The 13,432-nt window shown below is 39.3% G+C and overlaps 1 protein-coding gene across 1 annotated transcript in view; it reads left to right on the top strand.

Annotated features, from left to right (window-relative positions):
• The first annotated feature begins 5,336 nt into the window (after window positions 1-5,336).
• Window positions 5,337-13,432, top strand: part of LOC131958544 (phospholipid-transporting ATPase ABCA3-like) — a 29,405-nt gene continuing 21,309 nt past the window's right edge. The window contains exon 1 of the mRNA XM_059323631.1: window positions 5,337-5,533. The gene's annotated coding sequence lies outside the window, so the exon portion shown is untranslated. The remainder of the gene's footprint in view (window positions 5,534-13,432) is intronic.

Raw genomic sequence — 13,432 nt, 5'->3', positions numbered from 1 at the left:
AACAAAACCGTTAATCGACACAGATATATAATTTAAAAAAACATGTAATTGCTTTTTTTTTTTTTGGTTTTCGATTTTAGGCTAACCCTCGCAGCTGGTTTATTTAATGTATTGTTCGACGAATCATTTTCAATGTAATGCACCAGCTTCGCGTCATGTAATCAAGTGATTAATTAAATGGTTTTAATTAACACTGTCCTGATTAGTTTGCAGCTTTGGTCTGCAAGCTTTCGATTTGTTGCATTCGTTGCCCTGAAACATGTGTAAATATGAAGAGGCTATAAATACGTGAATTTACTCGTAAACATTCTATTTTCTCTAAAACTAGTTTAGTTTACATATTTTTTTCTTTGCCCGTGTTGGAATCACAACTTTATTTTTTTTTAAAGTTGACTGAACAAGACTTAATTTAGTAAAGCTCCTTCATTACCTGATTATCATGGCATATTAGTTCCACTATCCACTACATTCAGTGGCGTAGCCAGGATCGTCTCAAGGGGGGGGGGGGGGGGGGGTTCCAATTTTTACCCGGGGACAAACTTTTGATTTGCACCCCCCCCCCCTCAAACTTTCGATTTTGCACCCCCCCTCATACTTTTTATATATATACCGAGGGGTCTATGGGGGGGGGGGGGTTATGACCCCCTAACCCCCCCCCCCCCCCTGCCTACGCCAGTGACTACATTAGTTCCACTACATATCTTAGTTAACCCGTCATCTTATCATAGTCGACATGTTTTAGCCAATCATCTCTTTTACGACATGGCACCAGGGATGGACTAATATTGTATCCAAGAGGCCAGGGAAATTTTTGAAGGGGCCCCCAACGCCAAATTAAAATTTTCGTTGTGTAATTTTTTCCTCCATCGTAGTCTGGATTTTACTCCTTGGCATGAAGGAATGGAAATAGTAAAATGGAGAAATAACTACAAACTACTTTTTAAAAATCAAAACTATTATAGCACCTTTCCTTGGGGCCCACCAAGATTTTTTGTCCTTGGGGACAACCAAGATGTTGTCCCCGGTAGACGGGAAGCCAGCCCACCTCCTGGTAGCACGATAGTTCAACTTCCATGAATTTTTACCTCTGGGCCTTCAACAACAAATGCTGTCTGCTCTGCCTTATAAGCAGACTATCTCAGTTACAGAAGATATCCTAGTGTTCTTCCTCCTGTAGTAATGGGCGGGATCAAACACCAAGTCCAACTTCGTAGATGAACTTCACAGTGTTTCTTCCGGACTTTTTTCTCCGGGGGGGGGGGGCACTTAAAATTGGGGGGGGGGGGGGGCGGACACTGGTAAAAGTATGTTTTCTTTATACATTGCATTTCATTCGGGAAAGAAACTCTGGACTTGATCGTGGTCTCCCACTCATCCGGGTTTAGTGGCTGGCACGGTGTGGTCGAATGCAGAGTTTCTTCCAGGCATTTCTTCGGGGGGGGGGGCAAGAAAGTCTTCCGCCCCCCCCCCCCCCCCCCCCCCGAATGAGATGGATTTTATATAGTAAACATACACTTTTACTAGTGTCCGCCCCCCCCCCCCCGGAAAATGTTGACCGCCCCCCCCTCCCCCCCCCCCCCGAAAATTTCAAGTGCCCCCCCCCCCCCGGAGAAAAAATTCTGGAAGAAACACTGGTCGAATGGTAAACGTTTAACTGCTAGTCCGAAGGTTTCAAGTTTGGATCTCGGTATGGCCTATTGTCGTCCTCGAGTCCATCCAGCTCTGATGGGTACCTGACGTTGGGAAAAATTAAAGGCAGCTGGACAAAGTGCTGACCACATTATCCCTTCATGTGTCGTCAAAAAAATATTAACTCTACTTCATCTGCCCAATGGATCGCTAGGTCTAAAGAGAAGCTTTGCTAACGACAGGTTAATTGGGCTGCTCTTTGTTTTGGGTCCAATTGTAAAAAAAAAAAAAAAAAAAAAAAAAAAAAAAAAAAAAAAAAACTAATCCGGACAATTCATTTTATGAATATTCGCATATCCGCTTACTTGAAGTAAAACGCCTTTATCCCGATGTATCTCAAGTAAGCGACTATAATATTTTATAAAGGATTTATACACGCGATCCCACTCTCTTGTGCTGTTTGGGGATTTGATTTATGGTTTAAAATTTAGATTTGTGTGGTGTAGAGACTTTATGAGCCTGTAATGTGTTGTGTGTCGGTTGTATATCCGTCTCTGTATACGGCTGTGTTGTAGGCCCATTATTCGCGTCTGTAAATGGTTGTAATAGGCCCATATCGTAACAAAAGCTGTACATTTATTGGGGATCAGCCGTATGTCTTGAGGCTGTTAAGTGTCAGATTTACCTGGTGTTTACTCAAGCGTGAAAATTCCCCGCTGAGTTGCGGTAAGAATATCGTTGACAATTACACCTGGGAAATGAAATGCTCATTTTTTTTTTTAAATTTTAATTAATGTATATTTAATGTTAAAAAAAATTAAAATAAAATGTGCTATTCAACCACACCTCTCCATCGTACTCGGTTTTGGTCGATTCCTCCAAGTTAGGGCCATGATATTCCATCTTCTTATGCTTCACTGACAGCTGATTTTTTTTCATTTTTTTTTTTTATTTTTGCCTTACCTTGGTGTACTCCAATCAAATACCTGTCTGGTGATAATGTTTGTTTTTTACATAAGGTGTGTCCATTGATCTTTGTATTCCTTTACCTATAGGGTTTTGCCCAGTTTTTCTCCATAGTTCGGCATTGGTAATTTATTATCTCAGACTGTGTGATGTTCAATGCGCGATAAAGGCATTTCTTAACGAAAGTCTGAAATTTTTATATATATAATGTGGTAATTAACCATTGCTTCCGTCAAGTTTGTGATGTTGCTAAATGCAAGATTGAGACTGAAATAAGCTGAATGTTACAAAGCGGCTTAAATTTTATTTTCACTTTGCGGTAGTGTTGTAAAAAAAGACGGGTAGCGTTGGGTGGAGGTCAGAGGTCATTACACAGGAAATAGCCCCGTCATAAAAAAAAGATTTCTTGAGAATTTACAACACCACGTTGACAATACGTGTAGAACCGAGGTACCGGTTTGTGTTATGTTGGTTCATATTTCAGGGGAAGGGGCAGGGCTGGAAGTTGGGTCAAGTCTTATATAAACCATGTCATATAAGGGGATTCTAGTAGTTAGTATAAGGGGGTCTAGTGATCAGTATATAGCAAAATCTTTTTTTTAAGTCGATAGGTACCGCTAATAACACAAATCAAATAACCCCTTTGAACCAAAGACCGTTTAACTAATCCGTCCTGATCCAACGGCCGATCAGATAATCTGGTTAACCCATCGGTCGATCAGATAATCCGTTTAACCCAAATAACGTTTAGCTAATCCGTCTAACCCAGGGACCGTTTAGCTAATCCGTCTAACCCAACGGCCGACCAGCTAATCCATCTAACCCAGAGACCGATCAACTAATCCGTCTAACCCAATGACCGATCAGCTAATCCGTTTAACCTAAAGCTAATCCGACTAACCCAACGGCCCATCAGATAATCCGTCTAACCCGAGGGCCGATCAGCTAATCCGTCTAACCCGAGGGCCGATCAGCTAATCCGTCTAACCCATGGACCGATCAGCCCAACCAGTCTACCCTGAAACCCCCTCTTCGCTTATCTACCAACCCTATCAAAATGCAACCAATCTTTAATTACAATAACCGACCGCAATACATCGAAGTGTGATCACTCGGGCTGTGCCAAATCTGATTGCGTACATTCCCCCACAACAGATTGACGACATTCAATCACTTGTGCGCCGCGCTCACTTGATTGTATATCCTGACACGGTGTTATGCGACCGACACGTGTCTCAAAAACGTGATCTGAGACGGAGTCGCCCATGCGTAAACTCCCCCCCCCCCCCCCCCCACTCCCCACGCACGTTTTTTTTTTTGGTGCTGTAATGTATAGTGCAGTACTTTAAGTACGACCGAACTGTAACTTTACCTGAAAACGACAAAGTCACCTTAGGAATTTTACCCGGATCGTAAAACTGTGACGTCATGTTTAAGCTGAAGAATGCCCCAGATTTTTGAGGTTATTTTTAGATTTTTGGTAAAATAAAGGATGTGAATTAAAATCCTTATGTAAGTGTACTACCATTTCTTTTGAAACAATATATCAGTATTTCAGTTCACAATCGCAAAACCAAACCAGAAACAAAAGTACACAACCACCCCCCCCCCCCCCCTCACACACACACAAATGGTATAGTTTCATAAATTCTACCACAGTTAAGCATTGCACACCAAGACAGCTCCGAGTGCCACATTACAGAACGATTTCTTCACATGGACAGAAGTGCCTAGTCTAAATATATCTGACATCCACCAGTTCTAATTTCAGGAATGGCCTGAAGTTCCATTGAAGAACATCGACCTACATCATTGCACAGTAGTGTAGGTAGGGGGTGGGGATCAATTCCACCATCCCTCCACACATATATTATATGTAGGTATAATATATGGTTGTGTAATTATGGAATATATATATATACATATATATATATATAATATATATATATATATATATATATATATAATATGTATATATATATATATATATATATATATATATATATATATATATATATATATATATATATATATATATATATGTGTGTGTGTGTGTGTGTGTGGTGTGTCTGTGTGTGTGTGTATTCCATTATTACACAGCCGTCTTTAGAATATAAAACTGCTGTTTTTTATTACATTAAAAAATTTAGACATAAAGCCACTAGAGCGCAGTCTGTAAAATCTGAGTTTAGCCATTTAAAAACAAAAACTTTTTTTCTCAGTGTGGTTTTTACTTCTGCTCAATAAAATGATTCCCATAATTTGTCGGAGATTTTGTAATACAGTGTCGTCAACCAATGTCTATCTGCCCGTGCTTAACTTCTCTCAGTACTGTATTTCTAGGTCCTAAGCTAAACACAGATTTATTTTGGAATTTGACTTGTATTAATGTATTATGGTTTAAAAATTCAATGACAGTTAATACTAATAGGTTCTACTACTTAATTGTAATGCCATTTTTCAAACTTCCCCTTTAAACTAGAAAAAAAAACTAAACTTAACTCAAAAGAACAATTCAATTTTACGTAACACAATTATTTGACCTGAATCACACCCCGAACAAGGTTACATAAAGTAGTCCGGCTATTTAAAAAGTCGGACCAACAGACAGTAGTTAAAAAAAAAAGCCACTTTACACAATCATCCGACCATATTGACAGTTCGCCATACCCCGCCAACGGGGCGTTATATAACTCAGAATTTAGGGACCGCGCCACCAGATCACAGGGCCTCTCGCTGTTTTACCAAACCACATCCAGTCGGGTGACGCTTACAGGCTCAGTCAAGCGTGTCCGTGCACTGTGCGTCAGTCGAGTGGTGAAGTGTATTGCTGCGGACGTACTAGGCCCGGGGAAGGTAGGCTCATGAATTTCTGTTTTTATCGTTTAAATCGGTTTAAGGATACGTTTAAGACGCTGTTCATTTTTCGTTTTTAAAGGTGGGTTAGATCCGTGTAACTATGCATTATGTGTAATTTCTTATGATATATATATATATATATATATATATATATATATATATATATATATATATATATATATATATATATATATATATGACATTGAGTGTTGGGGGGGGGGGGGGCAGTTTACTGTATCTGACTACAGCCCAGGTCACGTTTTACAACACGTGCCGCTCGCGTAACACAATGTAGGTCTGGATATATTTTATATAGTCTATATATATGTGTGTGTGCGTGTGTGTGTATGAATGTTAGTAATTGCAACCATTAAATTTTTAAAAATCTCTTAACTCTAGGTATTTTTAATTCGCCTTTATCCCACTGCCAGTTCCCTCAACTAAATGTGAAGTTTGATGACACTATTGTCCTAGCTCCCTTCTACATACACATACAGCCTCAGTCCGCCTCATCCGACTCTCAAAAGAATGGCCATTGTCTGTGCGACCCCTACCCATCCTCACACAACCCACACATCACCTCCCCCTCACACCACCCTTCCATCACATTCACACAAGTGTCCAGCTACCCAGAGCTGAAACAATCAATGTAATCTGGTAATCTTCCAGTTATTTTTGTCCTTTCTGTTTTTGGCTCTGTTCCCGTACCCTGTTGACAGAGGGGAGGGAAATGTATATCAAGAATACTCAAAGAACAGTATCGAATTATCATACCTGAAAGGGAATCTGGTATAACACTATCGGTTTTGGCATTAGGTAATTAATTAGGTGAATTAGCCACACATTAAGAAATATAACAAAAAAAATTAGCTTCTTGTTTATTTTATCTAGCATCAAACACACATTAGTAAACGAACTAGACATGTTTTGGGATAATTAGTAGTGTCTATTCTGTGATGTACGTAGACTCCTACATGTTTTAGTGTAATACACAAAAAGTAAGACGTTTAGTCGTTTGTAGTCGGGGAGATGTATTTACGTCATTTTGTAACATCATTGATTAGTTGCCATGGTCTTGTTCTCGGAAGAATGAGAATTGAAGAGATTTAGACTGAATGTACGTTGAGGTTTATTTTACCTCTGTTATATGAGACTGTGGTACATGTTAATTAGCTGGACCAACATAGTAGACAGATTATCGGCCCATATTGCTGACAACCCTGTTGCACCTTTATGAAACCTATGACTAATGTTAGAAATTAAACTTGGTATTGTGACAGCAATTCTTACACTAAATGTAATTATACATTTTTATTTCTATTTTTATAAAAATGTATTTGCCCATAGGTCAATAGGCCTACTCTTTATTTAATTTATTTTCCTAATAGGTCTAATTAATGCATATACTTTACGTTTTGCATCATTTGAAGGCTAACTTTGAAATAGAAGATTTTTTTTTTTTAAAAGACGTAGATAAAATAAATGATTTAATTTTAAGATTACACGTTTAATTACTATTCGTGATCTCGTGATTTGTTTTACAACACTAAGCCGGTATTCAGCGTTTAAAGTATCCTCTTCCTGTCTACGTCATAGTGTACAAAAATAGATTGGTAACATCTTTCTCCCTACACACCCAAGTGATCGAAGTCTCGTGACCGAATCACCGCCAGCGGTACTGTCGCACTGCGCGGAGTAACAGGTGTGGGGGTTTTGTTTGCTAGTGAGCCGAGGCGGCAGTGTTGCACTGGTGATAGTTAGTACTCGGGTAGTCGTCGTGTTCGTCGGTTTATTTTTCTTAGAGCTCTGGCCTGACAGGAATGTACTTTAACTGGTGAGTAAGTAAGGACTTAGAGATTTGCGGAAATATATCTACTTATATAAAGACAGCGTGTATGACTGTAAGAGAGAAGCCGAATTGAACGTAGATCAAGGGTCAGGGCTGCGCAACGCGTCCAACAGCAGTGTCGATTACTTTAATTAAAAGAGTGTTTACAACAGTTTCCATTTCCTGTTTTAGTATTTATCCGTGTGAAACGAAAATAGGGAAAAAGATATTTAAAAATAAGATAGTTAAACCGGTATAAGTTTCTAACTTTAAAATTGTGTATCGCAGGCTAAATATTTTTTCAAAATTAAAATTCATACTAAAACTGCATTGTTTACTAATTACTGTTAGCGGTGTCAGTGTTAGTTTATGTATTTTAGGTTCTTTGACTATAAAGGGACGTGCTACCGCCACCCGTGCGCAGCGCACAGCGGGCGCTATTCTATTTCTAGTTAGTTGTTACTGAGATCAAGTTAATTATGTGTTGTATACAGTCATTCATATTGGTTCTAGATGAGTGAAATTCGATCATTCGATATTAATGCGCGGCACAAAAAAAACCTATTACATTCCATACGAAAATTGAGATTGTTAGGTCTTTACTGTGCGTAGTCATTCACTATCATTTAGAGACGAGTGACATAAAATTTTTCCATCAAAACGCGCTGCAATATAAAAAGAAAGATTTGGTGCCAAAACAAAATACGATTTTTTTAACAAAATATAATCAACTAATTAAATTCATCTTTCTTTTAAAAAGTCGATTAAATTCGAAATGCTTAACATTTAGCCTAACCTACGTCTTTAAAAAATCTCAGAATAAAACAATGTGATTGACCCTGTACATTAAAGAGACAGCTCTAATGATTATCAGTCTATAATTGGACTACAATACATTTATTTGATTTATATGCTAAAAAAACAATAGATTCTATTAGCTTGGTTGAAATTATATATATATATATATATATATATATATATATATATATATATATATATATATATATATATATATATATATATATATATATATATAATTCACTAAGAACTAAATAAGTAAATCAAACGTCAACTGTATTGTTTATTTCACATTTACTACTAAAATCGAACAAATTTTTAATTAGGCCAGATCCACGTCCACGAGACCTCGGTGCGCTCTACTTCTCCTACACTTCAGACTTTGAAAGGAAACCTTAACACAGCGTTTACACTTGCGACATGTATCTTAAAAAAATAGAAAAAAAAATTCAATAAGAGTGTAGGTCTCCCTAAACACGTTTTGATAAAATTAACCTATGGCGTTTTTTTAGACGTGTATAGTATGCATGTCGCAATTGTAAACACGGTGTAAGTCTACTCCACAATGGTAAACGGTTGTGTTAAAGTCGCTGAACTTTGTCCGGACAAGACATTAATTCCCCTCCCACACCACCAGGGTTGAGGCTTAAAATATTGCAGGGGATGGGGGCTTGGATGAGGATGAAAACTAGTAGTTCTATTCAACAGCTGTATTTATCATTATGTAGTCACTACAGCGAAAATTCTGATGGCAACAGCCCTTATGTAGCTTCGCGGTTTTGAGGTTTTTTAATCACTCACTTTAAAAGTAATTGTCATTAGACCAAAGCGTGCAATGCACTAAAATGTTTTTTTTCCCTGAGATCTTCCACATTTTCAAAATCTTCTTCATTAACATATGAAGAAAATTAATTTGCTACTCTTAATAGAGAGGTTATTAAAAATTTGGGTTCAGTAAAATGTGCATGTTATTGCTTACGCTGAAGAAATTATCTTTCTTTGTTTTTAATTGTAATTTTGTAAGGGATTGCCTCCAACACTATGAAGAATTACGTGTCAACATGTTATGCGCTATATAGCCGTTGCAGCCGATTTCAGGATGCATTAATATGCCCAGGGGTTCGAACTCATGGGTTTTCGGTTCAGCAGCTATGAGCTTTACCGGCTGGACCACACCCGACATATCTAAGTCAAGAAATCATTTAAAATCACTGCCATAACCTAATTCTTCTAGGAGAGACAACTCTAAAATCAAACAACTGCTGCCTTGTAGTTTGTTGGTTGGACAAAGGCTATGGAAGTAAATCCAAACAGAAAAGAAGGCTGAAATCGAAGTCAATGGCCAACATGGCGCATAATCAGTTGACGCCTAATTCTAGTGTTGGAGGGGATCCCAACCACCACTAGAATAAGAACGACGAAGAAGAAGACAAAGGAAGAATCACTTCTCCCTTCATTATGGTGCGATTTGAATACAGTTGCACTTTTTTACGTCGCTTAGGGGTCATCCATAAATGACGTCACTCCATCACACGTCGTCACAAAAAGCCAGACCCCCCCCCCTAAAATGACGTCACACCTCAACCTACAACCCCCCTCAAAATTGCAGTTGAATTTTTTTTAAACATCGATATTTTTAAAAAATCTTGTCTAAACTATTACAATTTATTAAAACAGTTATCTAAAACGCGAAATAACGTCTAAAATTCGTTTTCTAACATTGCTTTTTTATTATGCAAAAATGTGACGTCGCAACTTCTGAACCCCTCCCCCATCACACATCGTTACAAAATTACGGGCCCCCCTCCCCCCTACCAGTGTGACGTCATTTATGGATAACCCCTTATTACATTTGTACTTGGTTGTCTAGTTGCCTATACTGAACACGTAAGATTTATTTGTGCTTAATTAATATTTAAGAAATACTCAAAAAAAAAAGCAAATATACCTTTACATGACTTACTTTAGTTCTAGTAAAACTTCTAATGTCTGGGGGGAGGGGGAGGTACAACGGCAGGTGGGAGTGGGGGGGGGGGGAGGGAGTGGGAAGGTTATGTGATACATTGTTTTGGATCCCTCAGCATCTCAATGAAGTAACTAGGTTTTAAAAACATTATGAAAACTTTTATATTCGAGTACAACATCTACACCAAAATGACACTCACTTTACCATTGTGAACTATCCCGTAATGTAGATGCCCTAACTATGTTTTGGATTAAATTTTCTACAATATTGGGATTTTTTTAAAAAAAAAAAGTCTGCTCAGCTTCACCCATCTCCGACCCCCACCCCTCTAGATTGTTATGAAGCATAGATCAGTGGCGTAGCGAGGTCGGGTGTCACCCGGTGCGGCACTTAATGGTGTCACCCCCCCCCCCCCCCCCAGAGGCGTAGCGACCCTTCCCAGGGACAAACTTTCAATTTTCGATTTGCACCCCCCCCCCCCAAATTTTTCTCTATATATTTTGCTATTTTTTGCCTTGGTGTCACCCCCCCCCCCCTAAATGGTGTCACCCGCCCCCCCCCCCCCCCCCTCGCTACGCCTCTGGCATAGATGAGCTATTTATGCGTGTTTAGCAACACGAGCGCCAGCCGTCTATTTTATATTCCACCTGATCGGCTGATTAGATTCTTTTGTTGATTTAATTCTGTAGAAATCAAATCTCCCGTCACGAACTCCCAACAAAAATCACATCAAAATCGTGGCTGTTTGTTTGATTCCAGGGCGATTAGAATAAAAGAGAAAAAACCGATCCGTTTAGTTTTGCACTCAGTTGGAAAAATAAATGCGCTGAAATAACTTTTTCTATCACGTTTCAATGTTGGAGTACACGCTGGTTTGTTTGTTGATATTTTAATTGGGTTTGATCTATTTTTAGATCTCCACGACAAGTTCTAATTTTAGCACAGGGAGGCATAATTTCTACAACGACGCGAGCAGCTCTGTAATATGATTCCGGTTGTCTGGGAAGCTTGCTAGATAAATGCCATCGTAATCCTCTCTGATCTAAAGTAAATTTCCCTTTCAAAGCTGGCGGTCTATAGGGCAAGTGAAGTAGAGTTCACTTGTTTCTGTGACCTCGGCATATCTAGAGATATGCCCTATGCCCAGCCGCCTTTACTTTCCCAAACGTGAGTTAGGTACCCATCAGAGTTGGGTGGACTCAGGGACGGTCTACTGACTTTAACCCGGATTCAAACTCGAGACTTACGGGTTAGCAGTCCAGCTCTCTACCGCTAGACCACTCCGTCCCACTCCCTGATCTAAACCTAACCGTAATCCTAATCCACGGATCCCTAATTGAAACCTAACCCGTTGTTCTAAAACGGGGACGGCGTGGCCGAGCGCTAGAACGCTAGTCAGTTAACCTCCAACAGTTTTGGATTTTCGGTTTTGGTGTCACCCCGTCCCCCTACTAACTTGCTGTTTTTAACTGGATAAAACATTATTTGACACATATTTGTTTTCGATTTAAATGTCACTCTTTAAATTGTGTCAACCGGTGTGGACCTCACACCCCGCCTTGTAACTCCGTTGACCATATATGGGAGTAATTCCAATATAATTAGGGCGAGGGGTGGGTGTGAATCTTTTTTGTGTGTGCAAAATATCAATATATTGTTTTCTATCTGTTGCGGCAATCAGTTATATTTCAGGCTCTGGTTTCGATGTATATCATAACATTCTCAAACACACACGTATAGCATATAACTTATAACAGTGGGGGTGGGGGGGTTGTAAAAAAAATAGATGCCGGTACCTGGTGGTGAATTACCTAACTTTTAATTATTGATAAACGCTAAAATACAAGAAAAGTAATAATTTTTTTTCCCCACATTGAAAAAGGTGCCGGTAAGTACCGTCACAAAAAAAAAAGCACTGGCCTATATAGGTCTACATGTGTTTGCATAGTTTGCATAATATATATGTATATATTCATACACACGGGGCAGCTGTTTAGAATTATTATCGACTTGCCGAACGCCAACATAGCATAAAAATCCCATCGATATCATTTGCTTTAAAACTGTGCCATCTCTTCATTCTGAATCACAGTTTGCATCCCCGCATCGCAGGTGCTTTTTCCATTAAATATAGACCAATGTAAGTATGTACAACCGTGTCCAAACAACGATGACGTCAAACGCCGGCTCGTGAAAAATCTTCGTGTTCATGACGTATTGATCTGGTTGTTCCAAAAATAGAATTCGCTTAACACGTTGATTTAGCAATTATTTTGTTCCCAAGTGTGTGTGTTTTTTTTTTTTTGTGTTATGTTTCTAACGCTTTTCCCATTATCTATATGGCTTTCTAACATTCTCTAAGATAACTCAACCCCGATTTTAACCCTGAATTTAACTGGAGATAGTGGGTTTATTATTTAGTGTCTTCTTAGGCAATCTTAGGTAGGATATATGGTGGGAGGTTGTAGTACACAACTGAGCTAACTCTGCCCACTAAATTGTGTAGCTTTCTTTTACTGTAGGGCAGGGGTCTCCAAACTACGGCCCGCGGGCCGGATGCGGCCCGCGAGGTTCTCTCATCCGGCCCGCGGAGATTTTTTTTGTCCACGGAAAAAACGTTTGTTGGTGATGGCTGAGGAACTTTGCCCAGAAAAATCAAAGACATGCCAGGAAGAACTGGCCCCCGAACTAAAATTTGATAGTTAATGCGGCCCTCGGATTGAAAAGTTTGGAGACCCCTGCTGTAGGGTGGCAAATATTAATTAGCCTTCTTACTGAAGTTAATCCTTAGGTAATTCGATTAGGTCAGTGTGGCTAATAATATATTCTGCCATGATGGTGACCTTGGTATGCTAAGTATCCGACAGAACGGTTCGAATACGCACACGAAAACGAATCTAAACAATTACCAGAAGTTAAACTACGATTTTTTTTAAAGGTGGGATAGGGGTGAGTAGCTGTTAGAACAAATCGTCAAAAAAAAAACCTGACCCTTTTTTAAGGACGATCCCGGATTCAATTCGCGATAGATCGAGAATCTAGTCTAGATCTATGGTAGATCTAACTAATCTATCTAGAACATTGACAGTGTTTCTGCCAGACTTTTTTCTCCGGGGGGGGGGGGGGGGGGGCGTAGACTTTCTTCGGGGAGGAGGGGGGAGGGGGCGTAGACTTTCTTCGGGGGGGGGGGGGGAGGGGGGTGCTCCGCCCCTCGAAGAGATGCCTGGAAGAAACAATGAACCTAAAACCATGCTTATTTTTGTTTATTGTAACTTATTTATTATTTATTGAGTCTTGTTGGCAGTTTAAATGCCTAGCAGAGTTAATTCCTTTAGTGGGCCATTAAAAGGATTTAGCAGACGTAAAACTAGATTTAAGATCTTTAC

This window comes from Physella acuta, unplaced genomic scaffold, assembly GCF_028476545.2.
Source record: "Physella acuta isolate Inbredline_101_S28 unplaced genomic scaffold, ASM2847654v3 ptg001333l, whole genome shotgun sequence".
Lineage (NCBI taxonomy): Eukaryota > Metazoa > Mollusca > Gastropoda > Physidae > Physella > Physella acuta.
The sequence above is the reverse complement of the archived record's forward strand: the minus strand, read 5'-3'. Positions and strand labels throughout refer to the sequence as shown.